Source organism: Gossypium arboreum, chromosome 6 (assembly GCF_025698485.1).
Source record: "Gossypium arboreum isolate Shixiya-1 chromosome 6, ASM2569848v2, whole genome shotgun sequence".
NCBI classification, from domain to species: Eukaryota; Viridiplantae; Streptophyta; class Magnoliopsida; order Malvales; family Malvaceae; genus Gossypium; species Gossypium arboreum.
The window spans coordinates 16,298,000-16,323,675 of NC_069075.1; the positions used below are offsets into that span (position 1 = coordinate 16,298,000).

Sequence of the window (25,676 nt, forward strand, 5' to 3'; positions counted from 1 at the left end):
TCAATTTGGATTCAAGAAATAGAAGCTGGAGAAGAGAGAAAAATCAAGTTAAAGATTGAAGTCAATAAGAAAAGGTAAGTACATCAAGATTTCAATATGTTTTTAAGTTTGTTATTATTAACAAAGCATGGAAATAATGTTATAGTAGAGTTTTCTTACATAAGGTCCTATGTTCTTGATATGTTAGTGAAGAGAAAATAAGAGAAAGTGATGAGAAATGGTGTAGAAAAAGAAAATAAGGGTGTTATAACATGGTAATTAATATCTTGCACTAAAACAGTTATAGACAGCAGCGATAGTCTAACTTTGAAAAATCACCAAAAATTGTAGAAATCTAATTATAGGATGAATAAAATATGATATTAAATCTTATTGAGTCTAGTTTCTTATAGAAGAAACGGTGTAAGTAATGGATTTTTAAATCATGAAATATAATGAATTTTGTGAGACAAGGTCAGAATGAATTTGGGTTCCCCTATTCTGACTTTGGAAAATCATAAAACATTGGATAGAAATAATTAGGGGCTTAAATTTATCTGTTTAGAATCTTGAATGAGTCTATTTTCAATATAAATAAACGTGAATACCATTCAAATTATATACGAGGAGATAATTAATTTTTAGTAAAGAAGGGTCAGAACTGTCAGACAACAAAACATGGGTAACTTTAAAGAATAAACTGTACTTATTGGCTAAACAAAAAATTCTGAAAATTTTATGGCAAGACGATATATGAGTCTAGTTTCATGAAAAATTTTTGGATCTTAATTTGGAGCTCTAGAGCTCCAGATATAAATAATTTAGTGACTATGACACAGATGGACAGCTTGAATATTCATAAAAGTAAATAAAAAAAATATATAGATAATGTTACTTACAAGTGTGTTATATACATTAAGGATGTGGAATGGAGAGGAGGAGGAGGAAAACATATATGAATATTCATTTAGCATGGCTAATTTGCATATTTTAGGCTTAGGGATTAAATTGAATAAAAGTAAAACTTCATGGGCAATTTTGTAAAAATGTCAGAAATGACCAAATTGCATGAAATGGATTATTTTATTATTTAAATTACAAAATTGAATAAAATTATTAATTTAGTTCAAGATAGGGGGAAAACATGTTTTAGGGATTAAATTGAAAAGTGTTGAAATTATGGAAAATTCTGATATTTTATAGAATTCATGGACTGTTATCAATATGTATGAGAATAATAGCTGAAAATAAGGATTAAATTGCAAGAATTTTATTTTCCTGACCCTAAGGATGAAATCGTCATTAATTAAAAGTTTAGGGGCAAAATGGTAATTTTGCCTAGAGCATTAATTAAATGCATTAGAATATGAAATGAATGAAAATGATGGTCAAATTTATTTATAAAGATCCGGACGACTCAAATATGAGACTTGATCGTGGAAAAAAAAGATATCGAATTAATGAAATTATAAACACAAACAAGCAATGAGGTAAGTTGTTGTAACTTGAATTGTATTTTAAATACTTGAAATATGTGGTTATGTGATGAAAATATGATTTGAATGTTCAATTCATGATATTTGATAAAATATTGATAATACTCGATATAAATTGAAAATAAATCCCGGTTGAATGAAAGAAAAATTCGATGGATCTCTGAAAAGGAATTGACGGTAAAAAGGATCTAGCCCGGACGGGTGATCCTATTATGATATAGCCCTCCCGAAGAATACGTGTAAAATGGATTTAGCCCGGACGGATAATCCAAATTAGGGTCTGAATTTAGCCTGGACTAGTAATTCAGATCCAAGCTCATTAGAGTAATTGTCGTTGCAGGGGATTTAGCCTAGACTGGTAATCCCGACAATACTCTATGAGTTTATATTCTGAGGATTTAGCTTGACCGGTAATCCCTTTGTAAGGATGAGGTTCATGGAGTGTGCTCTCGAAATGAAATGTGTAAGACCATGGTTGAAAGATACCATGGCGACTGATATGAAATGTGTAAGACCATGGTTGAAAGATACCATGGCAACTCGATATGAAATGTGTAAGACCATGGTTGAAAGATACCATGACAACTCGATATGAAATGTGTAAGACCATGGTTGAAAGATACCATGGCAACATGACAGAAAATGAGTAAGACCATAGTTGAAAGACACTATGGCATCATGTCAAAGATAAATAAGACCGTGGATGGGAGACGCTATGACATCTCATTGAACAATTGATATTCGTGTAATATGTATCGATGACGAATGGTTATATGAAATAATTATGAAGATAGATAAACGAAATAAGTATAAGTACATGGAATATAATTTATGTTAAGTTTGATATAAGCTATTACGGGATAAATATACATAAAATATATGGAAATGATGGAGCATGAAATATTGATATAATGAAATGAATGATATATGCTTATGAAGAAACGGTAAGAGAATGATATGTTTCATGACATGTACATATATGACTATCTTTGATATGTTGATACAAGGAAATTATGTAAGTAAAGACAATTATTAAACTCAAGTGTGACATGTCGAGAAAATAAGTACATCAATGTTGAATTTATATGAAATATGTGCAAGTATACTAACAATGATGTGGCTTGACGCTTAGACAAAAGTCAAGCTATTGATTGAATGGTAACATGTTTAATTATAAGAAGCATTGAAATGGTAAGTACTTAGATGAAAATAAAATTTAAGATTTTGCGAAATTTTTTATGATCCCAATTTAATTCCGGTTGGTTTTTAATGTATGTTTGGGGCTTCGAGGGCCCAATAAAGAGACATTATGATTATTTTCAAAATATGAATAATAAATGACTCAGAATTATCTAAAAATGTTCAGTAAACTCCGGTAATGCCTCGTACCTATTCCGGCAATGGATACGGGTAGGGGTGTTACAGTATTGGTTTATAATTTATAATATTTTTTAAAGTATTAAAAGTTGCAACTGTTAATTTTAAATAAAAGCTTAGCACTAAACAATACAAACTTTATTTCCAAAATACCATAAAATGAAAACATCGGATTCAATATTTAATTTCTTTCAGACTGTGAAGATTGACCACTGTAGACATTTCCATGAGGACATTTGCTCCGATTGTGGCCAACTGTTCTACATATGGTGCAACTCTTTGGATCTACCTATTCATTTATATTCATGTTGTTCCGAATCCTTATTGTTGTTGGTCGACCTTTGACTCTCCTACGTAGTGATCGATCAAGAAACATCTTGAATGTAGGCGATTGCACTTCCCATGTCGATACATCCCTTAATATGAGAACTCGTTACCCGAAATATGCAACATATGTTCAAGTATGTACACATCGTTGATATATTGTTCGACATTCAAACTATAGGTAGCACATGCTGCAACCACATGCGCACACTGGTACCGTAGTGTTTGGAACATCTTGCACTCACACTACTTGTTTCGGAGATCAACTCCGTAGGACCATAGAGAGATCCCCGACCGATGACCAATGTACTCTATCACTCGAAAAGTTTCCAAGTTTCGGGAATATAGTTCTACATTCATCGACCTAGCCCTTTGAGCATTCTCTTTCATAGCATCCCTGATTTTTTTCAACGTGCACGTTTCCTGCCTCCAACTATTTTGCTTGTTTCAACCCCATTTTGGCATTAAGGTTGCTAGCCTATAAAATGTGGCTAAAAGAACCGCTAAAATTAACAAGTGATGTGTACGCCTCAAGACAGGGTTAAAAGCCTCAACGAGGTTAGTTGTCATATGACCATATCGGTATCCCTCGTCAAAACATTGAGCCTATTGCCACGGCTCCATGCTACCCAACCACTGTCTGAGAGAAGGTTTAGACCCCGCCATATCAGTTTCTAACCTCGCCAACTTATGTCTAAATCAGTATGCTTCCAACTCATATCCTACATTTGTATTCCGATAAAACACGTTTCCATCCCAATTAGGAAATGGACTTGAATTATTTACAAATACGAATTTAAATATGATATTTTTACGTATATTCATGATTTTTTTGTGCCAGTCTTTGTTCTTGTACTCATTGTGGAAGTTGACAGCAATGTGATGAATACAATAGACGAACCTCCACAGAACCTCAGATTGCCGAATTGTAGCAACAAGACCCTTTGATCTGTCAGAGATAATGCAAATGTTGTCTTGCCTGACAACATGCCTCCGTAAGTTCTAAATGAAATATGCCTACGATTCGGAGTTCTCGGACTCCACAATGGTGAAAATGATCGGTAGTACATTTCGGTTACTATCTTCTGCAACCGTAATCAGAAGTATCTGCGTGTATTTTCCAAAAAGCCATGTTCCATCAATTTACACTAGAGGTTTGCAGTAGAAGAAGACCCTAACACATGGATTGAAAGTCCAGAACAGTCGACAGAAAACTCTTCTTTCCAGTTCCAATTGTCCATTCGGGTTTCTATAAGGCAACTTTTGCAAGTCCACAACAATTCCTGATATGTACTCTACCATCGCTGAAATCAAACCCTGAAGTTCATTGTATGACTCATCCAGTCACCATACAATTGTTGCATGGCCATTTGTTTCGCCCACCACGTTTTCTTTATGATACTTTGTACTGAAATCGAGCTTGCCTGTCCGTAATCAATGTCAACATAGGAATGATTGGGTTATTTTTCACTAGTGGTATGATGCAGTTGCAAATACTTTTGGCATCCAATTTCTGGTGGTCTTAAGACATGTGTGACTGTACATGTATGACGCTCTTCTAATTTTCATATTTGCCACTATTGAGTCCTCTGTATAAATGTAGCCTGAACCCACCAACCACACCCATCGTTAGCTTCCAACATTCTCCAACGTATAATGTCGGTGTAGACTTGGAAACCTTGTAATCAATCGACAACTTCACGTTGTACTATTTGATGGAAAACACACAATCCGCCTTGTTCTCGAATCGTTGCCTAATGAACAACTCGTCGAACTACGAATTTGACTCAACTATATGAACAGGTACTATATTAGCGTACTCAGGGAACTCAGATGCATACACTACATCTGGATCAACATTCAACATGTCGCCCTCAGGTTTATTTCATAAAACAATGCCATAACTCGAGTTACTAAATGAAGGGTTGTGAACATCTTCAACCTCCTCTGAGACTTCATCATCGATATCGTCTGGAGCCTCATCAACATCGGGCTCACTAAAATCTTTAACGTCCTAATTAAAATCTTCACCATTATTGATCATTTCTCCAACATTTGCCTCTGTGCTTATTATCACCTCCGGATGTATTTGTAGACGGGGACTAGGGGTAGGGTTGTTATACGAACTCCTACCATAATTTGGATTTTCAGGTATCTGCGATGTCCCTTCGCATTCTAACTGGTCTTCCATCTGACATTAAGATCAAAGTCAAATCCACAATGTTGACTTCTTGGACTAACATTCTCAACAGGCTCTAAGTCTGCTAACTCAACAAATAACTCAATTGGTTGGAGGTTCTCATGTAACAACCCAATTTTGGGCCTAGTCGAAACAGTGGTTTTGGGACCACAAATTTGAAGTCAAAAAAATTATTTTATTAATTGTTTTGGGATTATGGCATGATTATGACGGTGTATGAAAAATTTGGTGTAGTAATTTTAGCGTTTGAGGGCTTAATTTAGAAAAATAAACTAAATCAAATAAAGTGAAAAAGTCCTATTTTAATGGCTAAAGGTGCCAAATAGCAAGAGAACCTAAACTGGAGGTCTTTAAAAGACAATTAGACCCTAAGATAGTGCATGGCCGACCATAGGAAGCAATTTGGTTAAAAAGTCCAAGTTTGGTGGATTTTGTGGCTAAATTGACTAAAATAGAAATAAAATAAGAAGAAGATGATATAACATTCTCATCTTCTTCACTACCACCGATTTTTCAACCATTTTTAAGGTTTTTGAGCTTTGAAAATTTTAGCAACTTGTTCTTCTTGCAAGTAAGTGATTTATATATTTTTTGTTGATGATTTATACGTTTTTGGACCCCTTGAAGCATAAGCTTTCTATTAAGTGGACTATTTTACAAAATGGTGGAGAGTTTAAGGTTTTTCTATGAAAACATATGTGTAGTTTTTTGAAATTTTAGGGAAGAATATGAGTATTAGATGTGTAATGAACAACTTTTGTGAAAGGTTTCCTCATGAAAACCCTAATAGGGACTATTTGGCATAAGTTGGAAATTTGTTGATTAATGGGTGAGATAGTGGAAATTTTGGATTGTTATAAGAGTATTAAGGGTTTGGCTAGGCTTTTGATAGAATGAAATTCGATAAAAATCGATTTTCAGACCTAGGGGTAAAATGGTCATTTTGTAAAAGTATAAGGGCAAAATGAGCCAAGTATAGATTATTGAGTGCCTAGATTGATAAAGTGATTAAATTTGTGAATTTTTGTTATTAAAGATCAAGAAATTCAAACTCCAAACTTAGACCGGGGGAAAGCCAAGCAAATTGATTAGACCGACTTGACACCATATTTTGTAACCGAGGTAAGTTGTATGTAAATAATACAACTACATTGTTATTATATGTGTTTGAATTAATTTAGCATAAATTGTTTATTTGTGGAAATGATTATGAATGGTGAATTTGGAGATAGTAGAACTCCCGTAAGAACCTTAGGAACAAATCGGATATTCACGCCATGGCATTTGGGTCATTTGTGCGCTAGTGTAAGACATGTCTGGGACATGCATCAGTCACATTATGAGAGCCATTGTAAGGCCATGCCTGGGACATAGCATTGGAATTGAAACGAGAGCTAGTGTAATACATGTTTGGTACATGCATCAGCCTCGCAACGTAAGCCAGTATAAGACATGTCAGGGACATGCATCGGCTACGAGATGTGTCAGTGTAAGACCATGTCTAGGACATGGCATCGGCACGGAGAGATGAGAGCCAGTGTAAGACCATGTCCGGGACATGGCGTCAGCCTCGATCTCGATAGTCTATGTAAAACCATGTCTGGAACTTAGAATTGACGTAATGGATGAGCCAATGTAAGACCATGTATAAGACATGACATCGGTATTATACCTTATGTTTGAGGCTTAATGAATATCCGATAGCATACTCAATGGTTCAACGGTGAGAGTTACAATTTTAGTTAAATGATAACAACATAACTAGGTTGTGAGTGGTACATGTACCTATTTGAAGTGTATGAGACGTGAGCTCAATATATATATATATATATATGCTATGTGAATTGCATTAGTTATTGATGAGTACGTTGTGGTTATACTTACTTTAGTACTATGAGCATGATGATGAATGGTAAAGTTGTTGTTATATTTATTGCATGCAACTTACTAAGGTTTATGCTTACTCCCTCTCTTTTCCATTTTCTTATAGTGTCGCCTAAATAGCTTAAGGACCATCGGACTTCGGAGGCTACGATCACACTATCATTAGAAGCACTCAGTATAGTAAGATTATTTGTTTTTAAGTATGGCATGTATAGAGCTTAGACTTTAATATTTTGTGTCATTAAAAAATTAGCTAAATGTGTTGGCTTGGGATAAATCCCTTTTTTTTGTATAAGGCCATGGATAACGGTCAATACTCACTTTGATTTATAAATAGAAGATGATATTTTCATGGATGAGTAAATTGTACAAATGAAATGTTGTCCATTGTGACTATTTTGGCTATGTGATGTGCCCATGTCTTGGTATAGAGTGATTTTGTACAAGTTATATATGTAAGGGTGGCAAAGAGGCTTGGTAAATAGCCTTATTTTATCCACAAGGGTAGACTGTGTGTCTAGGCTGTGTGTGACACACGGCCAGCCACATGGGCGTGTTGTCCGACCATGTGTCCCCTGCACATAAATTTTGTAAGTCAGTATGCATGATAGTAAAAACATGGGCAGAGACACGGTCGTGTGTCTCAGCTGTGTGAAGGGCACGGCCTAGCATGCGGGCGTGCACCTTGGCCGTGTGACCCTTAAGGATTGTTGACATCAGAAACAGAATGTCCAGGTTTTTTTCACACGGGCTAGGACACGAGCGTGTCATGGCCGTGTGAAGGACACGGGCCAGGAACACGGACGTGTGCCAGGTTGTGTGAAAACCTCTGTAGGTGCGAATTTAAAATTAATTCCACATGGGTAGGGACACAAGCGTGTCCCTGTATTGCTTAGGCTGTGTGAACCACACGGGCCAACAAAACGACCACGTTGAATTGGTCACACGGGTGTGTTGCCCTTCCCACACAGGCATGTGCCCTTGTGGCTAGTAACATTTTTTAGGGTTTGCGGTAAGACCTGAATCATTCTCCAATGGTTTAAAATGAATGTTTAGAGCCAGTAGGCCTTTATTATTTAGTTTTTATTTTAGAATGCCTCGTATTCCGTCCTGGCACGGGGTACGGGTGTGGGCTGTCATATTTAGTGGTATCAGAACTACAGTTTAGTCGGTTCTAGGACTAACCTAGCATGAGTACGAGTTTAGCTATACATGCCATAACTATATATTGATAGTGTGACGACTCCTATCGATTATAAATTGTATTTTTATATAGTAAATGGATCCTGATAGAGCTACGATGGATGACGTAGAGAGTAACACACTGGCTCCCGCTGAAGGGACCACACTAGTTGAGAGTGAGCCCGTGACTATAGGCCAAGATGGAGGGGCTAGAGAAGCTTACCTCCGAATGATGGATGCTTGGTACACGGAGTTCGTTCGTGCGAATCCGAACACTCCACCTCCCCCACCTCCTCTGATTCCTCAGTATGCTCCCGTAGCTCTGCAAGGAGCAAACGTGTTTAAGAAAGAAAAGCCTTCTGTAGACAAGATACGGAAGCATGGGGCAGAGGAATTATGGGCTAACATAGATGACGACCCAGAAAGAGCAGAGTTTTGGTTGGAGAATACCATTAGGGTATTTGATGAACTGTCCTGCACGCATGAGGGGTGCGTGAAGTTTACTGTGTCACACCTACGAGACTCAGCCTACCAATGGTGGAATACTCTCATGTCCGTTTTACTAAGAGAAATTAACTTGGGAATTCTACTAGGAAGTGTTCCGAAAGAAGTATATTAGCCAGAGGTTCATAGACCAAAAGAGGAAAGAATTTTTAGAGTTGGAGCAAGGCTGTAAGACAGTGATGGAATATGAACGTGAGTTTGTGAAACTCAATAAGTATGCGCAGGAGTGCGTGTCTTCAGAAGCCACCATGTGTAAGAGGTTTGAGTATGGTCTTAATGAAGATATCCGAGTAGTTTTGGGAATTTTAGAGTTAAGGGAATTCGTGGTACTCGTTGAGAGAGCATGCAAAAACAGAAGAGTTGGTTAAAGAGAGGAGAAAGGAGGCTATTGAGTCGCGCGATTTAAGTAAAAGATAGATGGGAAAATTGCATCAGTCCTCATCTAAGAAATCTAAGGAATTCACTACCTAATCGAATCCTTTAGTTGGGTTTTCAAATAGAAACAAGAACCAGCAGAACACAACTTCTAGGGCCCAGACCACCTCCGTAGCGAGTGTTAGCAGTGCTCGGCCAAATAGACCAAAATGTTCGCAATGTGGTAGGTGCCATTTCAGCGAGTGCCAAGGTAAAAAAGAGGGTGCTTCAAATGTGGGTCATTGGACCACTTCATCCAAGACTGTCTCGAGTTAGATAACAAGGAGAAAAAGGATGATATGAGAGCGAGTAGTGCTCCTTTGAAGGGTAGACCACAAAAGAATCCTGGAAGCGAGGCTACCAGTAAAGGTACGCCAAGAGATGTTGCAGTGAGGTCCGAGGGCAGAGTGCTTGCAAGGACTTATGCTATTCATGCTAGTAAAGAGGCAAAGTCTCCTGACGTGATCACGGGTACCTTCTCTATCCATGATATGTCTGTTGTTGCTTTAATTGATATAGGGTCTACCCACTCTTATATTTGCATGGAATTGATATCCCATATAAACATGCTACTAGAGTCCACTAAATTTGTGATAAAAGTGTCCAACCCTTTAGGCAGACATGTTCTAGTGAACCAAGTGTGTAGGAATTGTCCTTTGACAATTAGAAGTCATTGTTTTCTGGCTAACTTGATGTTATTTTCGTGTAATGAATTAGATGTGATCCTTGGGATGGATTGGTTAACTTCTCATGGTGTTGTAATGGACGGTGGGAGAAAAGTTATTGAGTTGAAATGTGAAGACAGGAATATTTTTCGGTTGTGCCAGATGAATCGGATAACTTACCTTTGATAATATCGTCTTTGACTGCTAAGAAGTATTTATGGAAAGGATATGAGGCTTATCTTGTTTTTGTGCTGAATACTCAAGTGTTTAAGTTGAAGATCGAATCTGTAGCAGTGGTTTGTGAGTTTATAGATGTGTTTCCAGAAGAGTTGCCCGGATTACCTCCAATTAGGGAAGTTAAATTTGGTATCGAGTTGGTCCCTGGTACGGCACTTATCTCGATCACTCCATCTAGGATGGCTCTAATGGAATTGAAAGAGTTGAGGGTACAGTTGTAAGAGTTAACGGATAAGGGCTTTGCGAGACCGAGCTATTTAGCGTGGGGTGCCCTAGTACTTTTTGTGAAAAAAAAGACGAGTCGATGAGGTTATGTTTCGACTATAGATAGGTCAACAAGGTAACTGTGAAGAACAAGTATCCTTTGCCAAGAATCGATGATTTGTTCGATCAGTTGAAGGGAGCCACTGTGTTTTCTAAGATTGGTTTGAGGTCTGGCTACTATCAGCTAAGGGTTAAAGAGCAAGGTGTACCGAAGACTACGTTTCAGACGAGGTACGGGCATTATGAGTTCCTCGTTATGCCATTTGGCTTAACTAACCCCTGTGGTGTTTATGGATTTGATGAACCGCATTTTTCGACCATATTGGATAAGTTCATAATGGTCTTTATCAACGATTTATTGATTTACTCACGTGATGAGGGTGAACATGCAGAGTATCTGAGGACAGTTTTACAAACTTTGAGAGATAAGCAATTATACGCCAAGCTTGGCAAGAGTGAATTTTGGCTTAAAGAGGTCGGATTTTTAGGACATATTGTGTCGGGTGATGGGATCAGAGTTGACCCAAGCAAGATCTCGGCTATTGTTGAATGGAAACCGCCGAGGAATGTGTCAGGGGTTCGAAGCTTTTTGGGTTTGATCGGATACTATAAACGATTTGTAAACGGATTCTCTATGATAGCTACTTCTATGACAAGGCTACTACAAAAAGATGTTAAGTTCAAATGGACAGAAAAGTGGTAACAGAGTTTCGAGAAATTAAAAGCTTTATTGACCGAAGCACTAGTGTTAGTGCAACCGAAGTCGGGAAAGGAATTTGTAATATATAGCGACACCTCCTTGAATGGTTTGGGGTGTGTGCTTATGCAAGAAGGTAAGGTCATAGCTTACACTTCGAGACAATTGAAGCCTCATGAGAAAAACTACCCGACACACAATTTAGAGTTGGCTGCCACCGTGTTCGCTTTGAAAATTTGGAGACACCATCTATATGGCGAGAAATTCCGAATATTTACCGATCTTAAAAGTCTCAAGTATTTGATGACTCAGAAGGAGTTGAATCTACGTCAACGAAGATGGCTAGAGCTAATAAAATATTATAAGCTGATAATTGACTATCACCCGAGAAAGACGAATGTAGTTACCAACGCTTTGAGTAGAAAGTCATCGTTTTCCTTGAGGGCCATGATTACTCAGTTGACTATGTCTAACGATGGTTCGGTTCTACCAGAGTTGAGAGCTAGGCCGACATTTCTATGAGAGATCCGTGAAGCTCAGAAATGTGATAAGGAATTGCAAGCTAAGATGGCTCAGTGAGAGACGGAAAATGAATTCGAATTTCGTATTGATACTGATGGATGTATAATGTTCAAAGATAGAGTTTGTGTACCCAAGGACAATGAGCTTATACAGAAGATTCTACGATAGGCACATAGTGGTTGTTTGTCCATCCACCTAGGTAGTGTAAAAATTTACAACGACCTAAAGAAAATATACTGGTGGTCGGGAATGAAAAGAGACATTTCCGAGTTTGTTTCCAAGTGTCTTGTGTGTCAGCAAGTGAAGGCTAAACACCAAGTACTTTCAGGTTTGCTTCAGCCTATCATGGTCCCCGAGTGGAAGTGGGATCGGATTACTATGGATTTTGTGACAGGTTTGCCATTAACCCCGAAGAAAAAGGATGTTGTTTGGGTTATTGTGGATAGGCTAAAGAAGTCGGCACATTTTATACCAGTACGTACCGACTACTCCCTTGAGAGATTGGCTAACTTGTACGTTTCTGAGATTGTGAGATTGTACGGGGTACCCTTATTGATTATTTCAGATAGGGACTCGAGATTTACCTCGAGGTTTTGGAAAAATTTACAAGAGACTTTGTGTAACGCCACCGTACCCGAGACCGTCGCCGGATTCGAGCACGAGGTGTTAACGGACTTAATTTATTAATTAAACAGCTCAAACAATTTATTTTAGAATTTCCAGACAAGCTGGCTAACTGCGTCACAGTCGCTAAAAAATCCATATCTCGAGTTAAGAAACTTGAAATCCAATTCTGTAAATTTTCCCTGAAAATGTACTCATATTATCTACTTACTAATTTTTTTCTAGAATTTTTAGTTGGTCCAATTAGTACAGTTTATTAGTTAAAGTCTCCCCTATTTCAGGGTTTGGCTACTCTAACCCCTGTGTATTACAGATCAGATATATCCCTGTCCAAAGTTTCAATGACTATGCCGTTTGTTTCGAATAAAAATAGACTAAATAAGGATTTCATACATGTAAGGTAAAACTCCTAATTGTTTTTTTACAATTTATGGTGAATTTTTAAATTTAGAACAGGGGATTCAGAAATTACTCTGACCCTGTTTCACCAAAACGTAAATATTTCATAAAATATAACTCTTTTACCTATTTTGTTCTTCCACATGAAAAATAGATTCATTAAGATTCAATTCCATATTTTATTCATCATCTAATTCTGTCTATACTATTTTTAGTGATTTTTGAAACTCACGTCACTACTGCTGTGTGATTCTGTTTTATGGCCAATTTCACCATTTTATGGATTTCCATAGATTAGTTAGCACATAAAGCATACGTGTTATCTAATATAATCTCGATTAGCCACTCCAATAGCTAATCATTCTCAAACATTTCCATGCCATACATGAGCTATATCATAAGATTATATACACAAAAGGATTATAATGCCATACATGCCATATTCCCAAAATATGCAAGCCGCCATACCAAGATGGTCCGTTGATAGTGTGGGCGTGCCTCCGACCGTCCTGATCTCCAAACCGGCTTGTCAAAACTATAAGGAATGGAAGGGAGGGAGTAAGCATAAATGCTTAGTAAGTTCACATGCAAATAACAAATAACTTAACAAAGCAATTATACCAACCAACATTAGCATAATATCACCAAAACATGCATCACATTTCTATTCATCATTCATCATCTTACCATATTATTGTTGTCGTATCAAGTCTCAACCCGAGGGTTAAGTACATACCTGTCCAAAGTGCCCATTCCACAACACTTACCAATACATCACTTGCATCTTGAGTATTCTTCCATTCACTTGAATTTTACCCATTGAACACATCGGAATATAACTCGGATACATGGAAAGTTTGCACATAAGTGCCACATATGTAGCCAAGCTACCATGTAACCAGCCCATAAGCGAACTCGGACTCAACCCAACGAGCTCGGGCGTTTGCATCTGTAACGCCTCAATTTTCGGGAATCATGTGAATGTTGGCATAGGTTTAATTATGTTAGTGGGCCTCTAGAAAGCCCAAGCTTAAGATAGAACCCGTCAATTTTAGTTAATTTTTGTTCCATAACAAAAAGGGGGTGAAATCATGAAATAGAACCTATGTGAAAATGTTTGAAAATGCTATAGGCTAAATTGAAGTGGCCAAATAAATAGGAGTGCAAAATAGGAGGATTTGTATGACAAACCTCCCATTTTACATGAAGTGGCCAGCCATCATGTTGTTGTAGACAAAATGTACACTTGATATCCATAATTTATGGTACAAATTGATACAAATTGATAATAGGTTAGGTAAATGTTTTATGATAATAGGTTAGGTAAATGTTCCATGATAATAGGTTAGGTAAATGTTCCATGATAATAGGTTAGGTAAATGTTCCATGATAATAGGTTAGGTAAATGTTCCATGATAATGGGTTAGGTAAATGTTCCATGATAATAGCTTAGGTAAGTGTTTCATGATAAGAATTTCATTTCTTTTGTATTAAAGAAATAAATGGATGAAATATGAAGTTTTATTAAAAGAAAAAGGGGTGAAAAGAACAAAGTTTTGTCCATCTTTGTTCATCATAGCTGAAAGTTAGAGAAGAGAAAGGAGAGGAGAAAGCTCTTGAGTATTCGGTCATTAGGAAGAGGAAAATTGAAGGTAAGTTCTTGGTACCTTGCTTCTATTTTGAGGTTCATGAGTTCTTCTTGATTCTACCTTAACTCTTGAAGTATATTTTGATTTTTAGTTGTGTTGTGAGCATTTAGTCATGAATTAAAATGAAGGAAATGGTTGTTGTTTCATGTTCTTTTGATGAAAAATGGAAGATAGGTGAAGTTGAGCCAAACAAATGAGCATGCATGTGCCTTAGATGCTAAAGGGAAAAATCGGCTAACATGTTGCGCTTTAAAATGATGAAATGGAGATTATACTTAAGTAAAATCATAGATATGTGATGATTGATTGGTGATATACATGTTTAAATAACAAGCATGCAAGTTAGGTGTGAAAGAGTGATTTGGTAATAAATCTGCTTGGGATAGCAGTAGTAACGTGACTTTGGAAAATCACCATAAATTGTGGGAGATGAGTTAGAACCTGCATAAATTATGTAATTAAAGCTTAATGAGTCTAGTTTCAAATGGAATAAACGAGAACATATTTTGAATTCTGTACAATGAGAAATTTGATTCGTAATGAAGAGTGGTCAAATTAGTCAAACAGTGAAACATGGGAAACTTTAAGAAAAATCTGGTATTGATTCGCCATACCAAAAATTCTGAAAATTTTATGGATAAAAGATATATGAGTCTATTTTTAGGGAAAATTAACGGAACTTGATTTGGAGTTTCGTAGCTCCAATTATAAATAATTTAGTGACTGTTGCTCAGGAAGATAGCTTGCAGTGCAATTATGATTATGTAGTAAACATTGACAAAAATTTGTTAATGAGTTACTTATTGATTTCTTATAAGCTTACTATAATCTGTAGGTGTGGTTGGTCGAATATTGTAAGGGGTTAATACGTAGTTTGTATTTGAATAGTTAGATTAACGTGTTAGTAATCCAATTGTAGGTGGTTCGTGTGTGGATCTCGTCAGCATATTGTCGCAAACAGGTGTGTAACTGACACCCTCTCATAGACTAGATTCGCAAAAGCTGAAAAGCCGAAATGTCGAAAAGTCAGTATTTTGGGAATTTGCGAGTGTGCGAATGCTCGTAAGATAGCTGGGTTTGTATATTTGGTAATCTAAAGTAATAAACTGCAGTACGCGCAATTTCGTACATTTTGATAATTTGGGCTTAATGGGCCAAAGATCGGGTTCATGGGCCAACAGCCCAATTCGTAAGTATCTTGTGATAAGTGTTCGATAGTACGTAAATAGTTAGGATATGCATGAAAACCCTAAAAGTAGCTAAATTACTATAATACCCCTATGTATGGAAAATTACTGTTATACCCCTAGGTGCAAAATTACCGTTATACCCCTAGGGTTAATTTTGGTGAAAAGCATGACGATCGATCGTATGATGTATGCCATGATTATATATCATTGCATGGGGACATGGGTTATATTATGGAGGAAGCGTTCGTGGCTATGCTACAAATATCGATCGGTGGCTCGCCACATATATCTGATTCGGTGGCTCGCCACGATTATCAGATCCGTGACTCGCCATATTATCTGCTCGGCGACCATACCGCAAATTTTGTGGTGTGTAGCGGTTGTGTGGGTCGAGTTGTCTCCCCAGGTGTAAGGTTGGTACAGGGGTGTATACGGTTGGATATGGTTGGGTTTCGCATAAACATGTAATATCTGTTACGTTCATTATGGGCCTATGGGCTTTATTCTCAATTGCTCGGGCTAAGGCCAACTTATTCTATTTCGTGGCTTGAGTGATATAGGCTATGGTTGGGTTAATTTACACCGAGTTTCCCCAAACTCACCCCTTTTATTTTCATCCACGCAGTAATCCCCAACCATGGTGGGCTTGGAGTCGTGAGGGAATTTGAGTGGCCACCCGCTCTAAAAGTTTGATTTTCTTCCGTGAACTGGACATTCTTTTATTTACGTTTGAAGTTTTGGGTTTTAAATGTAATAAGGCCGCTTATTTATTTTTGATGGTTTTAATATGTATTACTAAGATAGGTAATACTTATTTTAACTGTTGAAATTGGATAGCTTTAGGTGCGTTTTCAAAAACAACAGTTGATTTCAAAATAACACAACAACAAGCAAAGCTTCCGCAATGAAAGTATTTTCCAAAATTAATCACTTTTCCTAAAATGACTTAATCAAATCGGTTTCCTAGAAATATCCATGATGTTAAGGTGTGGCAATGGCAAGATGCATGTCTAGGATTGGATCCGAAGGAGCTTGGTACTTAGCGGTCCGATGGATTCACCACCTCTTCCAATTTCCTACCGGTGCATGACTTCCATTCACTTTAACCCTTAATGAATTAATCTTTTGAACATCAAGTACGATTTTCTGGACTTAGAATGGAAATTTTTTTTTTAACGTTTTTTATGTGGCATGCCGGATCCGGCCATAGCTTCTGGGCCGGGTTTGAGGTGTTACATTTAGTGGTATCAGAGCCTAGGTTGCAACAACTCGGTTGTGGAATGGGTTTACAAAAACAAAAATTTTCGAAAGCGAAAATTTTATAAAGAATGCGAAAAACTCGATTTTCAAAATTTAGATCTTTAGAAAGTGGCATTCAATCTCCTACCAAGCACGTAAGTATTACTCTGAAATTTTCTGAATATTTTCCTGAATTATCTATCTATACTGAAACCCTATTAAGATACTCTAGATAGGATGATCTGAAACCATAGGAAAATCGATAAGAGATCAAAGCGTAGCTAGTCTTCGATTCTGCGAAAACAAACTCGAACTCTTTATTCGATTCATAAAACATCCGTAATAAACACCGGAATATTAATTGATGCATAAAAATTCGTAATCAAGATAATACGATATGAGTACAAGAGCTACTCGTGGAAGAGGCCGTGGACGTGGCCGAGGAAGGGCTCGAGTGGTATCTTCGTCTTCGGGACATATGCCGGTGGCAGATGCACCAGTACCACCGGCAACAAAGGTAGAGTCTCATGACCGCGGTGCCGAGGATGATTCCCTGTCACAGGCAATGCTTCGTGTTCTGGAAAGGGTTGCCGGAGTAAGTTCAGACAACGAAATTCGAGGATCTATTTTTGAACGACTTCGGGCTAACGGAGCGGAGATCTTTAAGGGCGTGTCTGGTATAGCCCCGAATGTGGCGGAATATTGGTTGGAGGCTACAGAACGGATTATAGACGACTTGAACTGCTCTGAGGAGATTGTGAGTGGGGTATCTGTACTAAGTCCTTTGGGTCACTTGGTTAGGATAGACAAACTGTATAGGGATGCACCCTTAGAAACTCAAGGTAGGATTTTCCCTAGAGCGCTGATGGAGTTACCGTTCCGAGAGTTTGATCTCATTTTGGGAATGGACTGGCTTGTTAAGCATAAGGCGACTCTGGATTGTGCTGCTAAACGAATGGTGTTAAGGACCACAAAGGATGAGGAGGTTATAGTGATAGGTGAGTGAAAGGATTATTTGTCCAATGTGGTGTCGGCATTAAGAGCCGAAAAGTGGATTCAGAAAGGTTGTGAGGCCTAATTGGTATTTGTAAGTCAGTCGGAAGAGGAGGGACTGACAGTGGATAAGGTTAGGACCGTAAAGGAGTTCCAAGATGTTTTTCCGGAGGAGCTTCCAAGATTGCCTCCGAATCGAGAAGTTAAGTTTGGAATAGATTTGTTGCCTGGAACGGCACCCATGTCCATCGCACCGTATAGGATGGCACCGAAGGAGTTAGTAGAGTTAAATGCTCAAATTCAAGAGTTGTTGGATAGGGGCTTTATTAGGCCAAGCGTGTCTTCATGGGGAGCACCGGTGCTATTCCGTAAAGTAGAAGGATGGTACAATGCGGATGTGCATTGATTATCGCCATTGAACAAACTGATAATTAAGAATAAGTATCCACTGCCAAGGATTGACGATCTATTCGACCAGCTTAGAGGAGCTTCTGTATTTTCCAAGATTGACCTTCGATCTGGATATCATCAGTTAAGGGTCAAGGAGGCAGATATCTAAAAGACGACATTCAGGACTCGGTATGGTCATTACGAGTTTTTGGTTATGCCATTTGGACTAACGAACGCTCCTGCAGCGTTTATGGATCTGATGAATCGTGTGTTCCAACCATTTTTGGATCGGCCAGTAGTCGTCTTTATTGACGATATCTCGGTATATTCTCAAACGAAACGAAACATGATGAGCATCTCTGTATAGTGCTGTAAGTATTAAGGGAGAAAGAACTCTTTGCGAAGTTCAGCAAGTGTGAATTTTGGTTGAGGGAGGTAACCTTCTTAGGACATGTGGTCTCTGCTGAAGGGATTAAGGTGGACCTTCGGAAAATTGAAGTGATTTTGGAGTGGAAGCCGCCTAGGTCAGTGTCAGAAATACGGAGTTTTCTAGGACTGGCAAGATACTACAGAAGGTTTATGGAAGGTTTTTCTGTGATGGCAGCACCTTTGACAAAACACATAAGGAAAGTAGTACCGTTTGTATGGACTAAGAAATAGCAGGAAGCTTTTGAGAAGTTGAAGAAAGCTCTGACTGAAGCACTTGTGTTAATTCAGCCGGAGTCTGGGAATGATTTTACTGTGTACAGTGACGCATCACACGTGGGTTTGGGCTACGTGTTAATGCAAGAGGGTAAGGTGGTTGCATATGCATCACGATAGCTTAAGCCTCATGAGGGAAACTATTTGACTCATGATTTAGAGTTGGCAGTAGTGATATTTGCACTTAAGATTTGGAGACATTACTTGTATGGAGAAAGGTGTATTATATACACTGACCATAAGAGTCTTAAGTATTTGTTGACTCAGAAGGAGCTGAACCTTAGGCAAAGGAGATGGATTGAATTGCTTAAGGATTATGACTGTTCGATCGAGTATCACCTAAGCAAGGCTAATGTGGTAGCCGATGCTCTAAGTTGTAGAGTCAGATTCGATCTCGAGAGCAATGTTTGCTCGTCTGAGTCTGTATGATAATAGAAGTCTGTTGGCTGAGTTGCAAGTGAGGCCAACCTGGTTGAATCAGATTAAGGAAAAACAGTTGAACGATGAGTCTTTGGTCGCTCGTTTTCAACAAGTTAAGGAAGGGGAAACTTTTGAGTTTGGGAGCCAGAAGAGACGATGCAACAGCAATACCCTCATCTGTTTGGATTAGGTAAATTTCGAGGACGAAATTTCTTTAAGGAGGGTAGAGTTGTAACGCCCCAATTTTCGGGAATCATGTGAATGTTGGCATAGGTTTAATTATGTTAGTGGGCCTCTAGAAAGCCCAAGCTTAAGATAGAACCCGTCAATTTTAGTTAATTTTTGTTCCATAACAAAAAGGGGGTGAAATCATGAAATAGAACCTATGTGAAAATGTTTGAAAATGCTATAGGCTAAATTGAAGTGGCCAAATAAATAGGAGTGCAAAATAGGAGGATTTGTATGACAAACCTCCCATTTTACATGAAGTGGCCAGCCATCATGTTGTTGTAGACAAAATGTACACTTGATATCCATAATTTATGGTACAAATTGATACAAATTGATAATAGGTTAGGTAAATGTTTCATGATAATAGGTTAGGTAAATGTTTCATGATAATAGGTTAGGTAAATGTTCCATGATAATAGGTTAGGTAAATGTTCCATGATAATAGGTTAGGTAAATGTTCCATGATAATAGGTTAGGTAAATGTTCCATGATAATGGGTTAGGTAAATGTTCCATGATAATGGCTTAGGTAAGTGTTTCATGATAAGAATTTCATGTCTTTTGTATTAAAGAAATAAATGGATGAAATATGAAGTTTTATTAAAAGAAAAAGGGGTGAAAAGAACAAAGTTTTGTCCATCTTTGTTCATCATAGCTGAAAGTTAGAGAAGAGAAAGGAGAGGAGAAAGCTCTTGAGTATTCGGTCATTAGGAGGAGGAAAATTGAAGGTAAGTTCTTGGTACCTTGCTTCTATTTTGAGATTCATGAGTTCTTCTTGATTCTACCTTAACTCTTGAAGTATATTTTGATTTTTAGTTGTGTTGTGAGCATTTAGTCATGAATTAAAATGAAGGAAATGGTTGTTGTTTCATGTTCTTTTGATGAAAAATGGAAGATAGGTGAAGTTGAGCCAAACAAATGAGCATGCATGTGCCTTAGATGCTAAAGGGAAAAATCGGCTAACATGTTGTGCTTTAAAATGATGAAATGGATATTATACTTAAGTAAAATCATAGATATGTGATGATTGATTGGTGATATACATGTTTAAATAACAAGCATGCAAGTTAGGTGTGAAAGAGTGATTTGGTAATAAATCTGCTTGGGACAGCAGCAGTAACGTGACTTTGGAAAATCACCATAAATTGTGGGAGATGAGTTAGAACCTGCATAAATTATGTAATTAAAGCTTAATGAGTCTAGTTTCAAATGGAATAAACGAGAACATATTTTGAATTTTGTACAATGAGAAATTTGATTCATAATGAAGAGTGGTCAGATTAGTCAAACAGTGAAACATGGGAAACTTTAAGAAAAATCTGGTATTGATTGGCCATACCAAAAATTCTAAAAATTTTATGGATAAAAGATATATGAGTCTATTTTCAGGGAAAATTAACGGAACTTGATTTGGAGTTTCGTAGCTCCAATTATAAATAATTTAGTGATTGTTGCTCAGGAAGATAGCTTGCAGTGCAATTATGATTATGTAGTAAACATTGACAAAAATTTGTTAATGAGTTACTTATTGATTTCTTATAAGCTTACTATGATCTGTAGGTGTGGTTGGCCGAATATTGTAAGGGGTTAATACGTAGTTTGTATTTGAATAGTTAGATTAACGTGTTAGTAATCCAATTGTAGGTGGTTCGTGTGTGGATCTCGTCAAGATATCGTCAGCAAATGTGTGTGTAACGACACCTCTCATAGACTAGATTGGCAAAAGCGAAAAGTCGAAATGTCGAAAAGTCGGTATTTTGGGAATTTTGAAAGTGTGAATGCTCGTAAGATAGCTGGGTTTGTATATTTGGTAATCTAAAGTAATAAAGCGTAGTACACGCAATTTCGTACATTTTGATAATTTGGGCTTAATGGGCCAAAGATCGGGTTCATGGGCCAACTGCCCAATTTGTAAGTATGCTCTTGTAAGTGTTCGATAGTATGTAAATAGTTAGGATATGCATGAAAACCCTAAAAGTAGCTAAATTACTATAATATCCCTATGTATGGAAAATTATTGTTATACCCTAGGTGCAAAATTACCGTTATACCCCTAGGTTAATTTTGTTGAAAAGCATGACGATCCGATTACGTATGATGTATGCCATGATTATATATATGTTGCATGGGGACATGGGTTTTATTATGGAGGAAGCGTTCTGGTGGCTATGCCACAAATATCTGATCTGGTGGCTCGCTATATATATTCTGTTTCCGGTGGCTCGCCACGATTATTCAGATTCCGTGACTCTGTCACATTATTCTGCTCGCGCACCATGCTGCAAATTCTATGGTGTGTAGCGGTTGGGTGGGTCGAGTTGTCTCCACACAGGGTGTAAGGTTGGTACGGGGGTGTATACGGTTGGATATGGTTGGGTTTCTGCATAAACATGTAATATCTGTTCTATTCTGTTATGGGCCTATGGGCTTTATTCTGAATTCTATTCTGGGCTAAGGCCAACTTATTCTATTTCTATGGTTTGAGCTGATATAGGCTATGGTTGGGTTAATTTACACACTGAGTTTCCCCAAACTCACCCCTTTTATTTTCATCCACGCAGGTAATCCCCAACCATAGTGGGCTTGGAGCTGTGAGGGAATTCGGAGTGGCCACCCGTTCTGAAAGTTTGATTTTCCTTTGGTGAACTGGACATCCTTTTATTTACATTTGAAGTTTTGGGTTTTTAAATGTAATAAGGCCGCTTATTTATTTTTGATGGTTTTTAATATGTATTACTAAGATAGGTAATACTTATTTTAACTGTTGAAATTGGATAGCTTTAGGCGCGTTTTCAAAAACAACAGTTGATTTCAAAATAACACGACAACAAGCAAAGCTTCCGAACGAAAGTATTTTCCAAAATTAATCACTTTTCCTAAAATGACTTAATCAAATCGGTTTCTAGAAATATCCATGACGTTAAGGTGTGGCAATGACAAGATGCATGTCTAGGATTGGATCCGAAGGAGCTTGGTACTTAAGCAAATCCGATGGACTCACCACCTCTTTTAGGTTTCCTACCGGTGCATGACTTCCATTCACTTTAACCCTTAATGAATTAATATTTTGAACATCAAGTACGATTTTCTGGACTTAGAATGGAAATTTTTTTTTTAACGTTTTTTATGTGGCATGCCGGATCCGACCATAGCTTCTGGGCCGAGTTTGGGGTGCTACAGCATCCTTAAGTGAACTCGGACTCAACTCACCGAGTTCGGATGCCTAGTTACATTTCACGAACTCGGACTCAACTCAACGAGTTCAGACATTCGGATCCATAAGTGAACTCGGACTCAACTCAACGAGTTCGGATGCCCAAATATCCTAACCTATTCCTAAGGTTCAACGGGACTTTTCTCGTTCATAATCCTTTACCATTCTCCTTGGAATACCAATGACGATACTTCAGTAGTCTTTCACAGTTTTCACATAATTCATAAAATTTTTGCATATTGTCCAACAATGACCACAAAGCATAGAATTGCGTGATAACAATCATAATATCGTATAAATAGCATTAAATGATTTAAAATAACGGTTATATTACAATATTTACATATGAACTTACCTCGTACGCGAAAACAGTCATTTTTACCATTTTGTCCACAACTTGGTATTTTGTCGGTTTTAGCTCAAATTTCGATTTTCCTTGCTCTATCATTTCAAATATAGCCTAATTAGGACTCATATTATTCAAATCAACCCAAAATCATATTTTAAAAAAATTATAATTTTGCCCCTAAACTTTTACATAGTTACACTTTTGCCCCAAATCTTGTAAATTAAACTTCATCCTATTTTCTTATGTTTTATGATATGCTGATCATTTTTCCATTCTATAGCAACATCCAATTCTCACTCTAACATGTACTTATGAACATTAGGTATTTTTACCGATTATGTCATTTTAGTCGTTTTTACGTAAAATCACTTAGCAAAAGTTGTTTAACACAATCTCAAACTTCATATTCTACCATAAAACATCAAAATTCATACATATCATCCATGGGTAAAATTTTAAATATAAACCCTAGCTCAAAATATTGGTAGAAATAGTTAAACCGAGCTACGAGGATTTCAAAAATGTAAAGAACATTAAAAACGGGCATAGAAATCACTTACAATCAAGACTTAAAAGTGTTGAAACCCTAGCTATGGTGGAGAGAAAAATTTGGCAGAAACTTATGGAGAAGATGATCATTTTTGTGTTATTTTTCCCATTTTATTTCATTTAATATTCAAATGACCAAAATGCCCTTCCTTACTAAACTTTCAAAAATTCCATCCATGTCCAATTTTTGTCCATAAACTTAGAAATTGGTAAAATTTCTATTTAAGACCTCCTAATTAATATTTCAAAGCAATTTCATACTAGAAACTTCTAGAATGCAAGTTTTGTAACTTATTCAATTTAGTCCCTAACTTCAAATTAAGCACTTTATGCATAGAATTTCTTCACGAAATTTTCACACAATCATGAAATCATATCATAGACCTCAAAATAATCATAGAATAATTATTTATATCTCGTATTTGTGGTCCCAAAACCACTATTCCTATTCCGATTAGGCCCTAATTCGGGATATCACACTTTGGGTACAAAGTTGAGTTTTAGCACGGCATTTCACCAGCAAACCGACGGCCAGTCGGAAAGAGTGATTCAGATTTTAGAAGACATGTTGCGGTGCTATGTCCTCGAGTTTCAAGGTAGTTAGGAAAGGTACTTACCATTGGTTGAATTCACCTACAACAATAGTTATCAGTTAAGTTTAAAGATGGCACCTTATGAGGCTTTATATTGGTGAAAGTATCGAACGCCCATATATTGGACCGAACTCAAAGAGAGTCAGATTCACGGGGTCGATTTAGTCAAGGAGACTGAAAAGAAGGTTAAAGTGATTCGCGATTTTTTGAAGGCCGCCTCGGATAGACAGAAATTCTATGCTAATTTAAAACATAAAGAGATCGAATTTCAAGTCTGTGATCGAGTGTTTTTGAAAGTATCCCTGTGGAGGAAAGTTCTCAGATTTGGTAGAAGAGGCAAGTTGAGTCCAGATTTCATAGGACCTTATGAGATTACCGAGAGAGTAGGGCATGTTGTCTATCGATTGGCTTTGCCACCAGAATTGGAAAAGATTCACGACGTGTTTCATGTGTCCATGCTATGCCGATATAGATCAGACCCTTCGCATGTGATTGCACCAACAGAGGTTGAGATTCATCCGGACATGACTTATGGCGAAGAGTCGGTCAAGATTTTCGCTCGAGAAGTCAAGTAATTAAGGAATAAGAGTATAGCACTAGTGAAAGTTTTATGGAATAAACATGAAATCAAGGAAGCCACATAGGAACCCGAGGAGACTATGAGAGATCAATACCCGAACTTATCCACCGATAAGATTTTCGGGGACGAAAATCCCTAAGGGGGGAGAATTGTAACAACCCGATTTTAGGCCTAGTCTGAGCAGTGGTTTCGGGACCACAAATATGAAGTCGGGAAAATTACTTTATTAATTGTTTTGGGATTATAGCATGATTATGAGGGTGTATGAAAAATTTGGTGTAGTAATTTTAGCGTTTGAGGGCTTAATTTAGAAAGAGAACTAAATAGCATAAAGTGCAAAAGTCCTATTTTAATAGCTAAAGGTGCCAAATAGCTAGAGAACCTAAATTGGAGGTCTTTAAAAGACAATTAGACCCTAAGATAGTGCATGGCTGGCCATAGGAAGCAATTTGGTCAAAACGTCCAAGTTTGGTAGGTTTGGTGGCAAAATTGACTAAAATAGAAATAAAATAAGAAAAAGATGATATCACATTCTCATCTTCTTCACTACCACAAATTTTTCAGCTATTTTTAAGGGTTTTCAGCTTCAAAAATTTCAGCAACTTGTTCCTCTTGCAAGTTAGTGATTTACATACTTTTTGTTAATGATTTATACATTTTTGGACCCCTTGAAGATAAGCTTTCTATTAAGGGGACTATTTTGCAAAATGGTAGAGAGTTTAGGGTTTTTATTTGAAATCATATGTGTAGTTTTCTAAAATTTTAGGGACGAATATGAGTATTAGATGTGTAATGAACAACTTTTGTGAA

At 37.3% G+C, this 25,676-nt stretch overlaps 1 long non-coding RNA gene across 1 annotated transcript; it reads left to right on the top strand.

Annotated features, from left to right (window-relative positions):
- Positions 1-14,263: 14,263 nt before the first annotated feature.
- LOC128293713 (uncharacterized) lies at positions 14,264-22,364 on the top strand. The gene is made up of 3 exons (XR_008283890.1): positions 14,264-14,420; positions 15,337-15,378; positions 22,143-22,364. It is a non-coding gene; the product is annotated as an uncharacterized LOC128293713 (long non-coding RNA).
- The last annotated feature ends 3,312 nt before the right edge of the window (positions 22,365-25,676 follow it).